The following is a 17,661-nucleotide window of genomic DNA, read 5'->3' on the forward strand; positions in this document are numbered from 1 at the left end:
CAGATAACCACCTTTTTCGGCCTTCCAGCAAAAAGAGCATTAACTCCAATTTCTTTTCCTTCCCAATTCTTGAGAAGACAAATACACTTTTCTTCAGACTTCAGTGTTACGTCAAATACCTTTTTAAACTTGATTTCTTGCATACAAAAAATGTCCTCTTCAATGATCGTCCCATACTTGAACAGAATATCCAAGATCTGATTCTCCTCCAACGAAAAATCCTCTAACTCCGTCTTCACATAGAACCGTAAACAGTTCCTCTTCCTCGTCAACTCCATCTTCTTCCTCCAAAAGAACTGCCCCCCACAGCTATGTGTGGTGACACGATGATCGGCTCTCGTTGCCCAGGGACTAATCCGACTCCCCAATAGCAGCAGGAGGGTGAAGCCCTGCCGTTAGACAAAGCGATCCCCCCAGGCCAAGGAGCCGGGTACCCTGGGCACCTCCTAGCCAAGGCCAAGGCAGCAACTGGTAGATCACTGCACCTGATCTTAGCCAAAAGGCCGAGAAGCGATAACCAGAATTGGTTTCAAACTACGGAGCCACCCAAGGATCCTGAAAAGTCCATTTGTGGAGATGAGCTCCTGGACTCCCGTTAAGAAGACATGTTGTCAACCTCTAGATCCCTTACATGCCTGCACTTTTCGGCTTGCTGCTGCTGCAATCCACGCGTTTTAGATCTGCATAACTCCACCTCTTTAAACACAGCACCTTCACCCCCTGCTGTTCCCACCCGCCTCAACACCGTTGGAAGGGAGGAGAACCAATTAAGGCGGGGGGTGGGGTGGAACGAGCAGCTGTCTACCCTTAGCAGGAGGGCTCCTGATTACATACCTCTCCTGCTGCTGCTGCTGCTGGCTGTCCAGCAGCAGACTGAAGGTGGCTGCTGCTGTGCACAGGTATATAAAGGCTCAGAGCCTATTATGACACGCGCAGCCAGCGTTCCATTGCCACATTCCATCTACTGCAGGCAGGATACCTGGCTGGCTGAATGTCGCTGAGAAGCTCACAGAGACCGCCATAAGCAACAGTTTAACAGAATGCCACAGACTAATCAACCAAACTTTTTGGGTTGGGTTCTCTTTTATAGTCTGCAGGCATTAAATGAAAGAAGTCAGTGTTCCAGCAGAAGGAGACAACGTTTCAGAAAAGGCATTGTAGCAAACCAAAAAAGAAATTTTAAGCGCAGCAGAGTAACCAGCGCACATACCTGTTAGCTCAGGTGAGTTTAAAAGGCTGCTGTTGATAACAAGGGCATTTGCTAAATAGATGGTGTGTGTGCAACAATATACTGAAAGGTCAATTATATTGTGCAGCTTATCTCACCACCTGTAGTTATTTAGGTGAAAGCTCCAAAATGCTTGCCTAATATGTCTGTTTATCCAAAAGGAAGTAAAAAGGGAGAGCTAGAAAGATAGCATTGCATCACATTACATGGCAATGCAATGCACAGTTGCTGAAGTTGAACCAAAATGAGCTTGTAATCTGGCTTCTGCAACTTTGAACATGAAAAATCCAATGAGGAGAAGAAAAGCAAAGCCAAAGAGTCCATCCCAAAATCCGACAAACAAGCAAAATGAACAAAAAACATTGAATTCAATTCTTTCTGATTTTAGAAACTGCATTAAAGAAGGGGTGCACCGGTCCTGGAGATACTGCAATACCAGGTCAATGCGTGGAGTGGACAGAGCAAGCTCTTTTTCCATCTCCCTGTTCTAAAAATCCATTTAATATATGGTCCCCAGATAGGGGACGTATCAGATATTAAACTGATAAGAACAGATTTTTTTCTTTTATCGAAAGCCCGAATTCGTGTACAAAACCCGAGTGCGCTTAAAAAAGTGACAAGTGCCACAAAAAAAAGTGCACTAGGATGCTGGTCTTCTTGAAACCCTCTCCAAAAGGAGAAGGGTCCCCCAAACCATTCCCCGTCCCTCCGAGCCAGAAGGCCACAGCGAGGAACAGGGACAAATAGCCACCTCCAGCCGGAGCCAGAGGCGACCCAATCTTACCCCCAATACCTGCCCGAGTTCTCACCCGAGCAAGGCACTGGGAGCCAAAGACTGTGCTCCCCTCCCGGAAGAGGGGAGCCAACAACGCTCTCCTCCCGAAAGAGGAGAGCCAGTGGGGTTCAGGGGGGAGCGGAACCTGATGGCCACACACTCCCCCCCTAGACCTGCCAAGAGAGGAACCCGTAAGGGAACCGCATCCCGACAAAATCCTAGTAAGGACGTGGACACACGTGAAAAAGTGGACACACAGTGACAAAAAAAAAATTAAATAAATAGTGAAGGTTTCACAGTATAATACTGCCCGGACCTTCGACCGGGAATTGAAAAATTCCCCATCCTAAGGCCAGAAGGCCCGGAATAAGGGTGTGTGTGAAGAAAGAAATATTGAAGTGCTAGTGCAAATGTGCCATAAACTCAAGTGGGGTTCCCAATCCCAGTGAGTTAAGGCACCCCAGGGTCACCACTCCTGGGGCACTTCACACTTCGGGCTTTCGATCTTCCCCGGCCCAATGGCGTCGATCCTGGGGGGCCATGCTTTCCACCAGATGACTATATTAGCCACCTGGCGTACTAACAAGCGCCTAAACCCCAGTGTGCATAATGTACCAATCTACTAGGGCGGCCAACATCCAAAACCGCCTTTTCGAAAGATACTACACTTGATCTTAGCCAAAAGGCCGAGAAGCGATAACCAGAATTGGTTTCAAACTACGGAGCCACCCAAGGATCCTGAAAAGTCCATTTGTGGAGATGAGCTCCTGGACTCCCGTTAAGAAGACATGTTGTCAACCTCTAGATCCCTTACATGCCTGCACTTTTCGGCTTGCTGCTGCTGCAATCCACGCGTTTTAGATCTGCATAACTCCACCTCTTTAAACACAGCACCTTCACCCCCTGCTGTTCCCACCCGCCTCAACACCGTTGGAAGGGAGGAGAACCAATTAAGGCGGGGGGTGGGGTGGAACGAGCAGCTGTCTACCCTTAGCAGGAGGGCTCCTGATTACATACCTCTCCTGCTGCTGCTGCTGCTGGCTGTCCAGCAGCAGACTGAAGGTGGCTGCTGCTGTGCACAGGTATATAAAGGCTCAGAGCCTATTATGACACGCGCAGCCAGCGTTCCATTGCCACATTCCATCTACTGCAGGCAGGATACCTGGCTGGCTGAATGTCGCTGAGAAGCTCACAGAGACCGCCATAAGCAACAGTTTAACAGAATGCCACAGACTAATCAACCAAACTTTTTGGGTTGGGTTCTCTTTTATAGTCTGCAGGCATTAAATGAAAGAAGTCAGTGTTCCAGCAGAAGGAGACAACGTTTCAGAAAAGGCATTGTAGCAAACCAAAAAAGAAATTTTAAGCGCAGCAGAGTAACCAGCGCACATACCTGTTAGCTCAGGTGAGTTTAAAAGGCTGCTGTTGATAACAAGGGCATTTGCTAAATAGATGGTGTGTGTGCAACAATATACTGAAAGGTCAATTATATTGTGCAGCTTATCTCACCACCTGTAGTTATTTAGGTGAAAGCTCCAAAATGCTTGCCTAATATGTCTGTTTATCCAAAAGGAAGTAAAAAGGGAGAGCTAGAAAGATAGCATTGCATCACATTACATGGCAATGCAATGCACAGTTGCTGAAGTTGAACCAAAATGAGCTTGTAATCTGGCTTCTGCAACTTTGAACATGAAAAATCCAATGAGGAGAAGAAAAGCAAAGCCAAAGAGTCCATCCCAAAATCCGACAAACAAGCAAAATGAACAAAAAACATTGAATTCAATTCTTTCTGATTTTAGAAACTGCATTAAAGAAGGGGTGCACCGGTCCTGGAGATACTGCAATACCAGGTCAATGCGTGGAGTGGACAGAGCAAGCTCTTTTTCCATCTCCCTGTTCTAAAAATCCATTTAATATATGGTCCCCAGATAGGGGACGTATCAGATATTAAACTGATAAGAACAGATACTACACTTGATCTTAGCCAAAAGGCCGAGAAGCGATAACCAGAATTGGTTTCAAACTACGGAGCCACCCAAGGATCCTGAAAAGTCCATTTGTGGAGATGAGCTCCTGGACTCCCGTTAAGAAGACATGTTGTCAACCTCTAGATCCCTTACATGCCTGCACTTTTCGGCTTGCTGCTGCTGCAATCCACGCGTTTTAGATCTGCATAACTCCACCTCTTTAAACACAGCACCTTCACCCCCTGCTGTTCCCACCCGCCTCAACACCGTTGGAAGGGAGGAGAACCAATTAAGGCGGGGGGTGGGGTGGAACGAGCAGCTGTCTACCCTTAGCAGGAGGGCTCCTGATTACATACCTCTCCTGCTGCTGCTGCTGCTGGCTGTCCAGCAGCAGACTGAAGGTGGCTGCTGCTGTGCACAGGTATATAAAGGCTCAGAGCCTATTATGACACGCGCAGCCAGCGTTCCATTGCCACATTCCATCTACTGCAGGCAGGATACCTGGCTGGCTGAATGTCGCTGAGAAGCTCACAGAGACCGCCATAAGCAACAGTTTAACAGAATGCCACAGACTAATCAACCAAACTTTTTGGGTTGGGTTCTCTTTTATAGTCTGCAGGCATTAAATGAAAGAAGTCAGTGTTCCAGCAGAAGGAGACAACGTTTCAGAAAAGGCATTGTAGCAAACCAAAAAAGAAATTTTAAGCGCAGCAGAGTAACCAGCGCACATACCTGTTAGCTCAGGTGAGTTTAAAAGGCTGCTGTTGATAACAAGGGCATTTGCTAAATAGATGGTGTGTGTGCAACAATATACTGAAAGGTCAATTATATTGTGCAGCTTATCTCACCACCTGTAGTTATTTAGGTGAAAGCTCCAAAATGCTTGCCTAATATGTCTGTTTATCCAAAAGGAAGTAAAAAGGGAGAGCTAGAAAGATAGCATTGCATCACATTACATGGCAATGCAATGCACAGTTGCTGAAGTTGAACCAAAATGAGCTTGTAATCTGGCTTCTGCAACTTTGAACATGAAAAATCCAATGAGGAGAAGAAAAGCAAAGCCAAAGAGTCCATCCCAAAATCCGACAAACAAGCAAAATGAACAAAAAACATTGAATTCAATTCTTTCTGATTTTAGAAACTGCATTAAAGAAGGGGTGCACCGGTCCTGGAGATACTGCAATACCAGGTCAATGCGTGGAGTGGACAGAGCAAGCTCTTTTTCCATCTCCCTGTTCTAAAAATCCATTTAATATATGGTCCCCAGATAGGGGACGTATCAGATATTAAACTGATAAGAACAGATACTACACTTGATCTTAGCCAAAAGGCCGAGAAGCGATAACCAGAATTGGTTTCAAACTACGGAGCCACCCAAGGATCCTGAAAAGTCCATTTGTGGAGATGAGCTCCTGGACTCCCGTTAAGAAGACATGTTGTCAACCTCTAGATCCCTTACATGCCTGCACTTTTCGGCTTGCTGCTGCTGCAATCCACGCGTTTTAGATCTGCATAACTCCACCTCTTTAAACACAGCACCTTCACCCCCTGCTGTTCCCACCCGCCTCAACACCGTTGGAAGGGAGGAGAACCAATTAAGGCGGGGGGTGGGGTGGAACGAGCAGCTGTCTACCCTTAGCAGGAGGGCTCCTGATTACATACCTCTCCTGCTGCTGCTGCTGCTGGCTGTCCAGCAGCAGACTGAAGGTGGCTGCTGCTGTGCACAGGTATATAAAGGCTCAGAGCCTATTATGACACGCGCAGCCAGCGTTCCATTGCCACATTCCATCTACTGCAGGCAGGATACCTGGCTGGCTGAATGTCGCTGAGAAGCTCACAGAGACCGCCATAAGCAACAGTTTAACAGAATGCCACAGACTAATCAACCAAACTTTTTGGGTTGGGTTCTCTTTTATAGTCTGCAGGCATTAAATGAAAGAAGTCAGTGTTCCAGCAGAAGGAGACAACGTTTCAGAAAAGGCATTGTAGCAAACCAAAAAAGAAATTTTAAGCGCAGCAGAGTAACCAGCGCACATACCTGTTAGCTCAGGTGAGTTTAAAAGGCTGCTGTTGATAACAAGGGCATTTGCTAAATAGATGGTGTGTGTGCAACAATATACTGAAAGGTCAATTATATTGTGCAGCTTATCTCACCACCTGTAGTTATTTAGGTGAAAGCTCCAAAATGCTTGCCTAATATGTCTGTTTATCCAAAAGGAAGTAAAAAGGGAGAGCTAGAAAGATAGCATTGCATCACATTACATGGCAATGCAATGCACAGTTGATGAAGTTGAACCAAAATGAGCTTGTAATCTGGCTTCTGCAACTTTGAACATGAAAAATCCAATGAGGAGAAGAAAAGCAAAGCCAAAGAGTCCATCCCAAAATCCGACAAACAAGCAAAATGAACAAAAAACATTGAATTCAATTCTTTCTGATTTTAGAAACTGCATTAAAGAAGGGGTGCACCGGTCCTGGAGATACTGCAATACCAGGTCAATGCGTGGAGTGGACAGAGCAAGCTCTTTTTCCATCTCCCTGTTCTAAAAATCCATTTAATATATGGTCCCCAGATAGGGGACGTATCAGATATTAAACTGATAAGAACAGATACTACACTTGATCTTAGCCAAAAGGCCGAGAAGCGATAACCAGAATTGGTTTCAAACTACGGAGCCACCCAAGGATCCTGAAAAGTCCATTTGTGGAGATGAGCTCCTGGACTCCCGTTAAGAAGACATGTTGTCAACCTCTAGATCCCTTACATGCCTGCACTTTTCGGCTTGCTGCTGCTGCAATCCACGCGTTTTAGATCTGCATAACTCCACCTCTTTAAACACAGCACCTTCACCCCCTGCTGTTCCCACCCGCCTCAACACCGTTGGAAGGGAGGAGAACCAATTAAGGCGGGGGGTGGGGTGGAACGAGCAGCTGTCTACCCTTAGCAGGAGGGCTCCTGATTACATACCTCTCCTGCTGCTGCTGCTGCTGGCTGTCCAGCAGCAGACTGAAGGTGGCTGCTGCTGTGCACAGGTATATAAAGGCTCAGAGCCTATTATGACACGCGCAGCCAGCGTTCCATTGCCACATTCCATCTACTGCAGGCAGGATACCTGGCTGGCTGAATGTCGCTGAGAAGCTCACAGAGACCGCCATAAGCAACAGTTTAACAGAATGCCACAGACTAATCAACCAAACTTTTTGGGTTGGGTTCTCTTTTATAGTCTGCAGGCATTAAATGAAAGAAGTCAGTGTTCCAGCAGAAGGAGACAACGTTTCAGAAAAGGCATTGTAGCAAACCAAAAAAGAAATTTTAAGCGCAGCAGAGTAACCAGCGCACATACCTGTTAGCTCAGGTGAGTTTAAAAGGCTGCTGTTGATAACAAGGGCATTTGCTAAATAGATGGTGTGTGTGCAACAATATACTGAAAGGTCAATTATATTGTGCAGCTTATCTCACCACCTGTAGTTATTTAGGTGAAAGCTCCAAAATGCTTGCCTAATATGTCTGTTTATCCAAAAGGAAGTAAAAAGGGAGAGCTAGAAAGATAGCATTGCATCACATTACATGGCAATGCAATGCACAGTTGATGAAGTTGAACCAAAATGAGCTTGTAATCTGGCTTCTGCAACTTTGAACATGAAAAATCCAATGAGGAGAAGAAAAGCAAAGCCAAAGAGTCCATCCCAAAATCCGACAAACAAGCAAAATGAACAAAAAACATTGAATTCAATTCTTTCTGATTTTAGAAACTGCATTAAAGAAGGGGTGCACCGGTCCTGGAGATACTGCAATACCAGGTCAATGCGTGGAGTGGACAGAGCAAGCTCTTTTTCCATCTCCCTGTTCTAAAAATCCATTTAATATATGGTCCCCAGATAGGGGACGTATCAGATATTAAACTGATAAGAACAGATACTACACTTGATCTTAGCCAAAAGGCCGAGAAGCGATAACCAGAATTGGTTTCAAACTACGGAGCCACCCAAGGATCCTGAAAAGTCCATTTGTGGAGATGAGCTCCTGGACTCCCGTTAAGAAGACATGTTGTCAACCTCTAGATCCCTTACATGCCTGCACTTTTCGGCTTGCTGCTGCTGCAATCCACGCGTTTTAGATCTGCATAACTCCACCTCTTTAAACACAGCACCTTCACCCCCTGCTGTTCCCACCCGCCTCAACACCGTTGGAAGGGAGGAGAACCAATTAAGGCGGGGGGTGGGGTGGAACGAGCAGCTGTCTACCCTTAGCAGGAGGGCTCCTGATTACATACCTCTCCTGCTGCTGCTGCTGCTGCTGGCTGTCCAGCAGCAGACTGAAGGTGGCTGCTGCTGTGCACAGGTATATAAAGGCTCAGAGCCTATTATGACACGCGCAGCCAGCGTTCCATTGCCACATTCCATCTACTGCAGGCAGGATACCTGGCTGGCTGAATGTCGCTGAGAAGCTCACAGAGACCGCCATAAGCAACAGTTTAACAGAATGCCACAGACTAATCAACCAAACTTTTTGGGTTGGGTTCTCTTTTATAGTCTGCAGGCATTAAATGAAAGAAATCAGTGTTCCAGCAGAAGGAGACAACGTTTCAGAAAAGGCATTGTAGCAAACCAAAAAAGAAATTTTAAGCGCAGCAGAGTAACCAGCGCACATACCTGTTAGCTCAGGTGAGTTTAAAAGGCTGCTGTTGATAACAAGGGCATTTGCTAAATAGATGGTGTGTGTGCAACAATATACTGAAAGGTCAATTATATTGTGCAGCTTATCTCACCACCTGTAGTTATTTAGGTGAAAGCTCCAAAATGCTTGCCTAATATGTCTGTTTATCCAAAAGGAAGTAAAAAGGGAGAGCTAGAAAGATAGCATTGCATCACATTACATGGCAATGCAATGCACAGTTGCTGAAGTTGAACCAAAATGAGCTTGTAATCTGGCTTCTGCAACTTTGAACATGAAAAATCCAATGAGGAGAAGAAAAGCAAAGCCAAAGAGTCCATCCCAAAATCCGACAAACAAGCAAAATGAACAAAAAACATTGAATTCAATTCTTTCTGATTTTAGAAACTGCATTAAAGAAGGGGTGCACCGGTCCTGGAGATACTGCAATACCAGGTCAATGCGTGGAGTGGACAGAGCAAGCTCTTTTTCCATCTCCCTGTTCTAAAAATCCATTTAATATATGGTCCCCAGATAGGGGACGTATCAGATATTAAACTGATAAGAACAGATACTACACTTGATCTTAGCCAAAAGGCCGAGAAGCGATAACCAGAATTGGTTTCAAACTACGGAGCCACCCAAGGATCCTGAAAAGTCCATTTGTGGAGATGAGCTCCTGGACTCCCGTTAAGAAGACATGTTGTCAACCTCTAGATCCCTTACATGCCTGCACTTTTCGGCTTGCTGCTGCTGCAATCCACGCGTTTTAGATCTGCATAACTCCACCTCTTTAAACACAGCACCTTCACCCCCTGCTGTTCCCACCCGCCTCAACACCGTTGGAAGGGAGGAGAACCAATTAAGGCGGGGGGTGGGGTGGAACGAGCAGCTGTCTACCCTTAGCAGGAGGGCTCCTGATTACATACCTCTCCTGCTGCTGCTGCTGCTGGCTGTCCAGCAGCAGACTGAAGGTGGCTGCTGCTGTGCACAGGTATATAAAGGCTCAGAGCCTATTATGACACGCGCAGCCAGCGTTCCATTGCCACATTCCATCTACTGCAGGCAGGATACCTGGCTGGCTGAATGTCGCTGAGAAGCTCACAGAGACCGCCATAAGCAACAGTTTAACAGAATGCCACAGACTAATCAACCAAACTTTTTGGGTTGGGTTCTCTTTTATAGTCTGCAGGCATTAAATGAAAGAAGTCAGTGTTCCAGCAGAAGGAGACAACGTTTCAGAAAAGGCATTGTAGCAAACCAAAAAAGAAATTTTAAGCGCAGCAGAGTAACCAGCGCACATACCTGTTAGCTCAGGTGAGTTTAAAAGGCTGCTGTTGATAACAAGGGCATTTGCTAAATAGATGGTGTGTGTGCAACAATATACTGAAAGGTCAATTATATTGTGCAGCTTATCTCACCACCTGTAGTTATTTAGGTGAAAGCTCCAAAATGCTTGCCTAATATGTCTGTTTATCCAAAAGGAAGTAAAAAGGGAGAGCTAGAAAGATAGCATTGCATCACATTACATGGCAATGCAATGCACAGTTGCTGAAGTTGAACCAAAATGAGCTTGTAATCTGGCTTCTGCAACTTTGAACATGAAAAATCCAATGAGGAGAAGAAAAGCAAAGCCAAAGAGTCCATCCCAAAATCCGACAAACAAGCAAAATGAACAAAAAACATTGAATTCAATTCTTTCTGATTTTAGAAACTGCATTAAAGAAGGGGTGCACCGGTCCTGGAGATACTGCAATACCAGGTCAATGCGTGGAGTGGACAGAGCAAGCTCTTTTTCCATCTCCCTGTTCTAAAAATCCATTTAATATATGGTCCCCAGATAGGGGACGTATCAGATATTAAACTGATAAGAACAGATACTACACTTGATCTTAGCCAAAAGGCCGAGAAGCGATAACCAGAATTGGTTTCAAACTACGGAGCCACCCAAGGATCCTGAAAAGTCCATTTGTGGAGATGACCTCCTGGACTCCCGTTAAGAAGACATGTTGTCAACCTCTAGATCCCTTACATGCCTGCACTTTTCGGCTTGCTGCTGCTGCAATCCACGCGTTTTAGATCTGCATAACTCCACCTCTTTAAACACAGCACCTTCACCCCCTGCTGTTCCCACCCGCCTCAACACCGTTGGAAGGGAGGAGAACCAATTAAGGCGGGGGGTGGGGTGGAACGAGCAGCTGTCTACCCTTAGCAGGAGGGCTCCTGATTACATACCTCTCCTGCTGCTGCTGCTGCTGGCTGTCCAGCAGCAGACTGAAGGTGGCTGCTGCTGTGCACAGGTATATAAAGGCTCAGAGCCTATTATGACACGCGCAGCCAGCGTTCCATTGCCACATTCCATCTACTGCAGGCAGGATACCTGGCTGGCTGAATGTCGCTGAGAAGCTCACAGAGACCGCCATAAGCAACAGTTTAACAGAATGCCACAGACTAATCAACCAAACTTTTTGGGTTGGGTTCTCTTTTATAGTCTGCAGGCATTAAATGAAAGAAGTCAGTGTTCCAGCAGAAGGAGACAACGTTTCAGAAAAGGCATTGTAGCAAACCAAAAAAGAAATTTTAAGCGCAGCAGAGTAACCAGCGCACATACCTGTTAGCTCAGGTGAGTTTAAAAGGCTGCTGTTGATAACAAGGGCATTTGCTAAATAGATGGTGTGTGTGCAACAATATACTGAAAGGTCAATTATATTGTGCAGCTTATCTCACCACCTGTAGTTATTTAGGTGAAAGCTCCAAAATGCTTGCCTAATATGTCTGTTTATCCAAAAGGAAGTAAAAAGGGAGAGCTAGAAAGATAGCATTGCATCACATTACATGGCAATGCAATGCACAGTTGCTGAAGTTGAACCAAAATGAGCTTGTAATCTGGCTTCTGCAACTTTGAACATGAAAAATCCAATGAGGAGAAGAAAAGCAAAGCCAAAGAGTCCATCCCAAAATCCGACAAACAAGCAAAATGAACAAAAAACATTGAATTCAATTCTTTCTGATTTTAGAAACTGCATTAAAGAAGGGGTGCACCGGTCCTGGAGATACTGCAATACCAGGTCAATGCGTGGAGTGGACAGAGCAAGCTCTTTTTCCATCTCCCTGTTCTAAAAATCCATTTAATATATGGTCCCCAGATAGGGGACGTATCAGATATTAAACTGATAAGAACAGATACTACACTTGATCTTAGCCAAAAGGCCGAGAAGCGATAACCAGAATTGGTTTCAAACTACGGAGCCACCCAAGGATCCTGAAAAGTCCATTTGTGGAGATGAGCTCCTGGACTCCCGTTAAGAAGACATGTTGTCAACCTCTAGATCCCTTACATGCCTGCACTTTTCGGCTTGCTGCTGCTGCAATCCACGCGTTTTAGATCTGCATAACTCCACCTCTTTAAACACAGCACCTTCACCCCCTGCTGTTCCCACCCGCCTCAACACCGTTGGAAGGGAGGAGAACCAATTAAGGCGGGGGGTGGGGTGGAACGAGCAGCTGTCTACCCTTAGCAGGAGGGCTCCTGATTACATACCTCTCCTGCTGCTGCTGCTGCTGGCTGTCCAGCAGCAGACTGAAGGTGGCTGCTGCTGTGCACAGGTATATAAAGGCTCAGAGCCTATTATGACACGCGCAGCCAGCGTTCCATTGCCACATTCCATCTACTGCAGGCAGGATACCTGGCTGGCTGAATGTCGCTGAGAAGCTCACAGAGACCGCCATAAGCAACAGTTTAACAGAATGCCACAGACTAATCAACCAAACTTTTTGGGTTGGGTTCTCTTTTATAGTCTGCAGGCATTAAATGAAAGAAGTCAGTGTTCCAGCAGAAGGAGACAACGTTTCAGAAAAGGCATTGTAGCAAACCAAAAAAGAAATTTTAAGCGCAGCAGAGTAACCAGCGCACATACCTGTTAGCTCAGGTGAGTTTAAAAGGCTGCTGTTGATAACAAGGGCATTTGCTAAATAGATGGTGTGTGTGCAACAATATACTGAAAGGTCAATTATATTGTGCAGCTTATCTCACCACCTGTAGTTATTTAGGTGAAAGCTCCAAAATGCTTGCCTAATATGTCTGTTTATCCAAAAGGAAGTAAAAAGGGAGAGCTAGAAAGATAGCATTGCATCACATTACATGGCAATGCAATGCACAGTTGCTGAAGTTGAACCAAAATGAGCTTGTAATCTGGCTTCTGCAACTTTGAACATGAAAAATCCAATGAGGAGAAGAAAAGCAAAGCCAAAGAGTCCATCCCAAAATCCGACAAACAAGCAAAATGAACAAAAAACATTGAATTCAATTCTTTCTGATTTTAGAAACTGCATTAAAGAAGGGGTGCACCGGTCCTGGAGATACTGCAATACCAGGTCAATGCGTGGAGTGGACAGAGCAAGCTCTTTTTCCATCTCCCTGTTCTAAAAATCCATTTAATATATGGTCCCCAGATAGGGGACGTATCAGATATTAAACTGATAAGAACAGATACTACACTTGATCTTAGCCAAAAGGCCGAGAAGCGATAACCAGAATTGGTTTCAAACTACGGAGCCACCCAAGGATCCTGAAAAGTCCATTTGTGGAGATGAGCTCCTGGACTCCCGTTAAGAAGACATGTTGTCAACCTCTAGATCCCTTACATGCCTGCACTTTTCGGCTTGCTGCTGCTGCAATCCACGCGTTTTAGATCTGCATAACTCCACCTCTTTAAACACAGCACCTTCACCCCCTGCTGTTCCCACCCGCCTCAACACCGTTGGAAGGGAGGAGAACCAATTAAGGCGGGGGGTGGGGTGGAACGAGCAGCTGTCTACCCTTAGCAGGAGGGCTCCTGATTACATACCTCTCCTGCTGCTGCTGCTGCTGGCTGTCCAGCAGCAGACTGAAGGTGGCTGCTGCTGTGCACAGGTATATAAAGGCTCAGAGCCTATTATGACACGCGCAGCCAGCGTTCCATTGCCACATTCCATCTACTGCAGGCAGGATACCTGGCTGGCTGAATGTCGCTGAGAAGCTCACAGAGACCGCCATAAGCAACAGTTTAACAGAATGCCACAGACTAATCAACCAAACTTTTTGGGTTGGGTTCTCTTTTATAGTCTGCAGGCATTAAATGAAAGAAGTCAGTGTTCCAGCAGAAGGAGACAACGTTTCAGAAAAGGCATTGTAGCAAACCAAAAAAGAAATTTTAAGCGCAGCAGAGTAACCAGCGCACATACCTGTTAGCTCAGGTGAGTTTAAAAGGCTGCTGTTGATAACAAGGGCATTTGCTAAATAGATGGTGTGTGTGCAACAATATACTGAAAGGTCAATTATATTGTGCAGCTTATCTCACCACCTGTAGTTATTTAGGTGAAAGCTCCAAAATGCTTGCCTAATATGTCTGTTTATCCAAAAGGAAGTAAAAAGGGAGAGCTAGAAAGATAGCATTGCATCACATTACATGGCAATGCAATGCACAGTTGCTGAAGTTGAACCAAAATGAGCTTGTAATCTGGCTTCTGCAACTTTGAACATGAAAAATCCAATGAGGAGAAGAAAAGCAAAGCCAAAGAGTCCATCCCAAAATCCGACAAACAAGCAAAATGAACAAAAAACATTGAATTCAATTCTTTCTGATTTTAGAAACTGCATTAAAGAAGGGGTGCACCGGTCCTGGAGATACTGCAATACCAGGTCAATGCGTGGAGTGGACAGAGCAAGCTCTTTTTCCATCTCCCTGTTCTAAAAATCCATTTAATATATGGTCCCCAGATAGGGGACGTATCAGATATTAAACTGATAAGAACAGATACTACACTTGATCTTAGCCAAAAGGCCGAGAAGCGATAACCAGAATTGGTTTCAAACTACGGAGCCACCCAAGGATCCTGAAAAGTCCATTTGTGGAGATGAGCTCCTGGACTCCCGTTAAGAAGACATGTTGTCAACCTCTAGATCCCTTACATGCCTGCACTTTTCGGCTTGCTGCTGCTGCAATCCACGCGTTTTAGATCTGCATAACTCCACCTCTTTAAACACAGCACCTTCACCCCCTGCTGTTCCCACCCGCCTCAACACCGTTGGAAGGGAGGAGAACCAATTAAGGCGGGGGGTGGGGTGGAACGAGCAGCTGTCTACCCTTAGCAGGAGGGCTCCTGATTACATACCTCTCCTGCTGCTGCTGCTGCTGGCTGTCCAGCAGCAGACTGAAGGTGGCTGCTGCTGTGCACAGGTATATAAAGGCTCAGAGCCTATTATGACACGCGCAGCCAGCGTTCCATTGCCACATTCCATCTACTGCAGGCAGGATACCTGGCTGGCTGAATGTCGCTGAGAAGCTCACAGAGACCGCCATAAGCAACAGTTTAACAGAATGCCACAGACTAATCAACCAAACTTTTTGGGTTGGGTTCTCTTTTATAGTCTGCAGGCATTAAATGAAAGAAGTCAGTGTTCCAGCAGAAGGAGACAACGTTTCAGAAAAGGCATTGTAGCAAACCAAAAAAGAAATTTTAAGCGCAGCAGAGTAACCAGCGCACATACCTGTTAGCTCAGGTGAGTTTAAAAGGCTGCTGTTGATAACAAGGGCATTTGCTAAATAGATGGTGTGTGTGCAACAATATACTGAAAGGTCAATTATATTGTGCAGCTTATCTCACCACCTGTAGTTATTTAGGTGAAAGCTCCAAAATGCTTGCCTAATATGTCTGTTTATCCAAAAGCAAGTAAAAAGGGAGAGCTAGAAAGATAGTGACGCGCCCCCTGGGCCATATTCTTCATGGGAATATCCGGAGCCGGATCAGATGGGGGTTGTAGTCTCCGAGTGGCTATGACCCGGTCCGTGCCCAGGGTGTCAAACTCAGTTGTATGTGGCAGTCCTACAGATGTTAATAAGTTCTTAATGTCGACTACGCCACCCGTTGTATTGCGGTCACTATGGCTGCCGCTGCAGCAGGGTCCGCTGAGGCTGATGGTGTAGGTGCAGCTTGTGATGGTATAACCCCCAACGGGAGGGGTATAGCCTCAGAGGGGACAGGTGCAGAGGATGGGGGTTGTGGTGGTGCAGTGCAGACGGCAGTGAAGACAGAGTCGGGTTGTGCAGTTAAGGGTGTTTACTTACTGCAGATGTTGTACTGGTCACTCCAGCTTCGAGTGACCACCCGAGCCGTGCTGCGTCCACCAGGTCCTGGATCCAGCCAACCCCCAAACAAGTCCGGAGCGTGGCCCTGAGCTCTCCTTCTGTCCCGTTCTCTGGCCGTCCCCACCAGTGATCCACCTAGGTCCAGCTCCCTCGGGCCTTCTGTTGGGACACCCTTGGCCCTGGGTTCCCTGACCCTTCATGTGGTGTGCCTTCGGGGTGGATGTGGTGGGTGACCGTGGCAAACGCTGCCCACGGTCTCCGGTCTCTGGCTGGGGAATGTTTTTACCCCCACCAGCTTGGGTTCCGGTACCCTGATGCCGACTCTTCACCCGGGGATTTTAGTTGGGATCTTAGAGTCCTCTCTTCTGTTCCTCTGGGTCTCTCTCTTTTCTCCCTTGCTGCAGGCTGACTTCCTCTCTGCTTGCTGTCTGCTCCTCTGCAGCTGTCTTGCTGTCTCCAACTGACTTGTTCTCTGCATCTGACCCTGTTCTTTGTTGGTGCCCACCTTATATACACTCTCTGTGTGTGAGCTCAGGTGACCAGCACCCAATGAGCTCCTATTTTTACCCAGGCTGCTCCCCCTATCTGCCCCTACACTACATGGGATGTACCACCCCCCTCCCACTCCAGCCAGGAACAGACTCGGTCGTACCTGCACATTTCTAAGTGGGAGTACCGTCGGCCTGTTCCCCGGAAATGGGATGTGTGTAGTGCATGCAGCCTACCGAGCTCAGTTCCACACTCCATCCTTACCCGGGAGTGGAATATCACACCTCTGGGTTGAGGTGCAATACCCCTGTAGCAGCCGAATCCTCAGGGTGCTACAATAGCATTGCATCACATTACATGGCAATGCAATGCACAGTTGCTGAAGTTGAACCAAAATGAGCTTGTAATCTGGCTTCTGCAACTTTGAACATGAAAAATCCAATGAGGAGAAGAAAAGCAAAGCCAAAGAGTCCATCCCAAAATCCGACAAACAAGCAAAATGAACAAAAAACATTGAATTCAATTCTTTCTGATTTTAGAAACTGCATTAAAGAAGGGGTGCACCGGTCCTGGAGATACTGCAATACCAGGTCAATGCGTGGAGTGGACAGAGCAAGCTCTTTTTCCATCTCCCTGTTCTAAAAATCCATTTAATATATGGTCCCCAGATAGGGGACGTATCAGATATTAAACTGATAAGAACAGATACTACACTTGATCTTAGCCAAAAGGCCGAGAAGCGATAACCAGAATTGGTTTCAAACTACGGAGCCACCCAAGGATCCTGAAAAGTCCATTTGTGGAGATGAGCTCCTGGACTCCCGTTAAGAAGACATGTTGTCAACCTCTAGATCCCTTACATGCCTGCACTTTTCGGCTTGCTGCTGCTGCAATCCACGCGTTTTAGATCTGCATAACTCCACCTCTTTAAACACAGCACCTTCACCCCCTGCTGTTCCCACCCGCCTCAACACCGTTGGAAGGGAGGAGAACCAATTAAGGCGGGGGGTGGGGTGGAACGAGCAGCTGTCTACCCTTAGCAGGAGGGCTCCTGATTACATACCTCTCCTGCTGCTGCTGCTGCTGCTGGCTGTCCAGCAGCAGACTGAAGGTGGCTGCTGCTGTGCACAGGTATATAAAGGCTCAGAGCCTATTATGACACGCGCAGCCAGCGTTCCATTGCCACATTCCATCTACTGCAGGCAGGATACCTGGCTGGCTGAATGTCGCTGAGAAGCTCACAGAGACCGCCATAAGCAACAGTTTAACAGAATGCCACAGACTAATCAACCAAACTTTTTGGGTTGGGTTCTCTTTTATAGTCTGCAGGCATTAAATGAAAGAAGTCAGTGTTCCAGCAGAAGTTGACAACGTTTCAGAAAAGGCATTGTAGCAAGCCAAAAAAGAAATTTTAAGCGCAG

The 17,661-nt window shown here is 46.4% G+C and overlaps 11 non-coding genes and 1 pseudogene across 11 annotated transcripts; all 12 read right to left on the reverse strand.

Moving 5' to 3' along the window:
- Positions 1-1,630: 1,630 nt before the first annotated feature.
- On the reverse strand, positions 1,631-1,814 carry LOC141207273 (U2 spliceosomal RNA). Its single transcript, XR_012277690.1, has one exon. It is a non-coding gene; the product is annotated as a U2 spliceosomal RNA (small nuclear RNA).
- Positions 1,815-2,609: 795 nt separating this feature from the next.
- LOC141207393 (U2 spliceosomal RNA) lies at positions 2,610-2,701 on the reverse strand (annotated as a pseudogene).
- Positions 2,702-3,816: 1,115 nt separating this feature from the next.
- LOC141207415 (U2 spliceosomal RNA) lies at positions 3,817-4,007 on the reverse strand. Its single transcript, XR_012277754.1, has one exon. It is a non-coding gene; the product is annotated as a U2 spliceosomal RNA (small nuclear RNA).
- Positions 4,008-5,122: 1,115 nt separating this feature from the next.
- Positions 5,123-5,313, reverse strand: LOC141207416 (U2 spliceosomal RNA). Its single transcript, XR_012277755.1, has one exon. It is a non-coding gene; the product is annotated as a U2 spliceosomal RNA (small nuclear RNA).
- Positions 5,314-6,428: 1,115 nt separating this feature from the next.
- Positions 6,429-6,619, reverse strand: LOC141207418 (U2 spliceosomal RNA). The gene has a single exon (XR_012277756.1). It is a non-coding gene; the product is annotated as a U2 spliceosomal RNA (small nuclear RNA).
- Positions 6,620-7,734: 1,115 nt separating this feature from the next.
- Positions 7,735-7,925, reverse strand: LOC141207419 (U2 spliceosomal RNA). Its single transcript, XR_012277757.1, has one exon. It is a non-coding gene; the product is annotated as a U2 spliceosomal RNA (small nuclear RNA).
- Positions 7,926-9,043: 1,118 nt separating this feature from the next.
- LOC141207420 (U2 spliceosomal RNA) lies at positions 9,044-9,234 on the reverse strand. Its single transcript, XR_012277758.1, has one exon. It is a non-coding gene; the product is annotated as a U2 spliceosomal RNA (small nuclear RNA).
- Positions 9,235-10,349: 1,115 nt separating this feature from the next.
- LOC141207421 (U2 spliceosomal RNA) lies at positions 10,350-10,540 on the reverse strand. The gene has a single exon (XR_012277759.1). It is a non-coding gene; the product is annotated as a U2 spliceosomal RNA (small nuclear RNA).
- A 1,115-nt stretch (positions 10,541-11,655) lies between these two features.
- On the reverse strand, positions 11,656-11,846 carry LOC141207423 (U2 spliceosomal RNA). The gene has a single exon (XR_012277761.1). It is a non-coding gene; the product is annotated as a U2 spliceosomal RNA (small nuclear RNA).
- A 1,115-nt stretch (positions 11,847-12,961) lies between these two features.
- Positions 12,962-13,152, reverse strand: LOC141207424 (U2 spliceosomal RNA). The gene has a single exon (XR_012277762.1). It is a non-coding gene; the product is annotated as a U2 spliceosomal RNA (small nuclear RNA).
- Positions 13,153-14,267: 1,115 nt separating this feature from the next.
- LOC141207425 (U2 spliceosomal RNA) lies at positions 14,268-14,458 on the reverse strand. The gene has a single exon (XR_012277763.1). It is a non-coding gene; the product is annotated as a U2 spliceosomal RNA (small nuclear RNA).
- Positions 14,459-16,793: 2,335 nt separating this feature from the next.
- On the reverse strand, positions 16,794-16,984 carry LOC141207426 (U2 spliceosomal RNA). The gene has a single exon (XR_012277764.1). It is a non-coding gene; the product is annotated as a U2 spliceosomal RNA (small nuclear RNA).
- Positions 16,985-17,661: the final 677 nt, after the last annotated feature.

The sequence above is a fragment of the Phyllobates terribilis genome, unplaced genomic scaffold (genome assembly GCF_046119375.1).
Source record: "Phyllobates terribilis strain yellow unplaced genomic scaffold, ASM4611937v1 Scaffold_160__1_contigs__length_4322635, whole genome shotgun sequence".
NCBI classification, from domain to species: Eukaryota; Metazoa; Chordata; class Amphibia; order Anura; family Dendrobatidae; genus Phyllobates; species Phyllobates terribilis.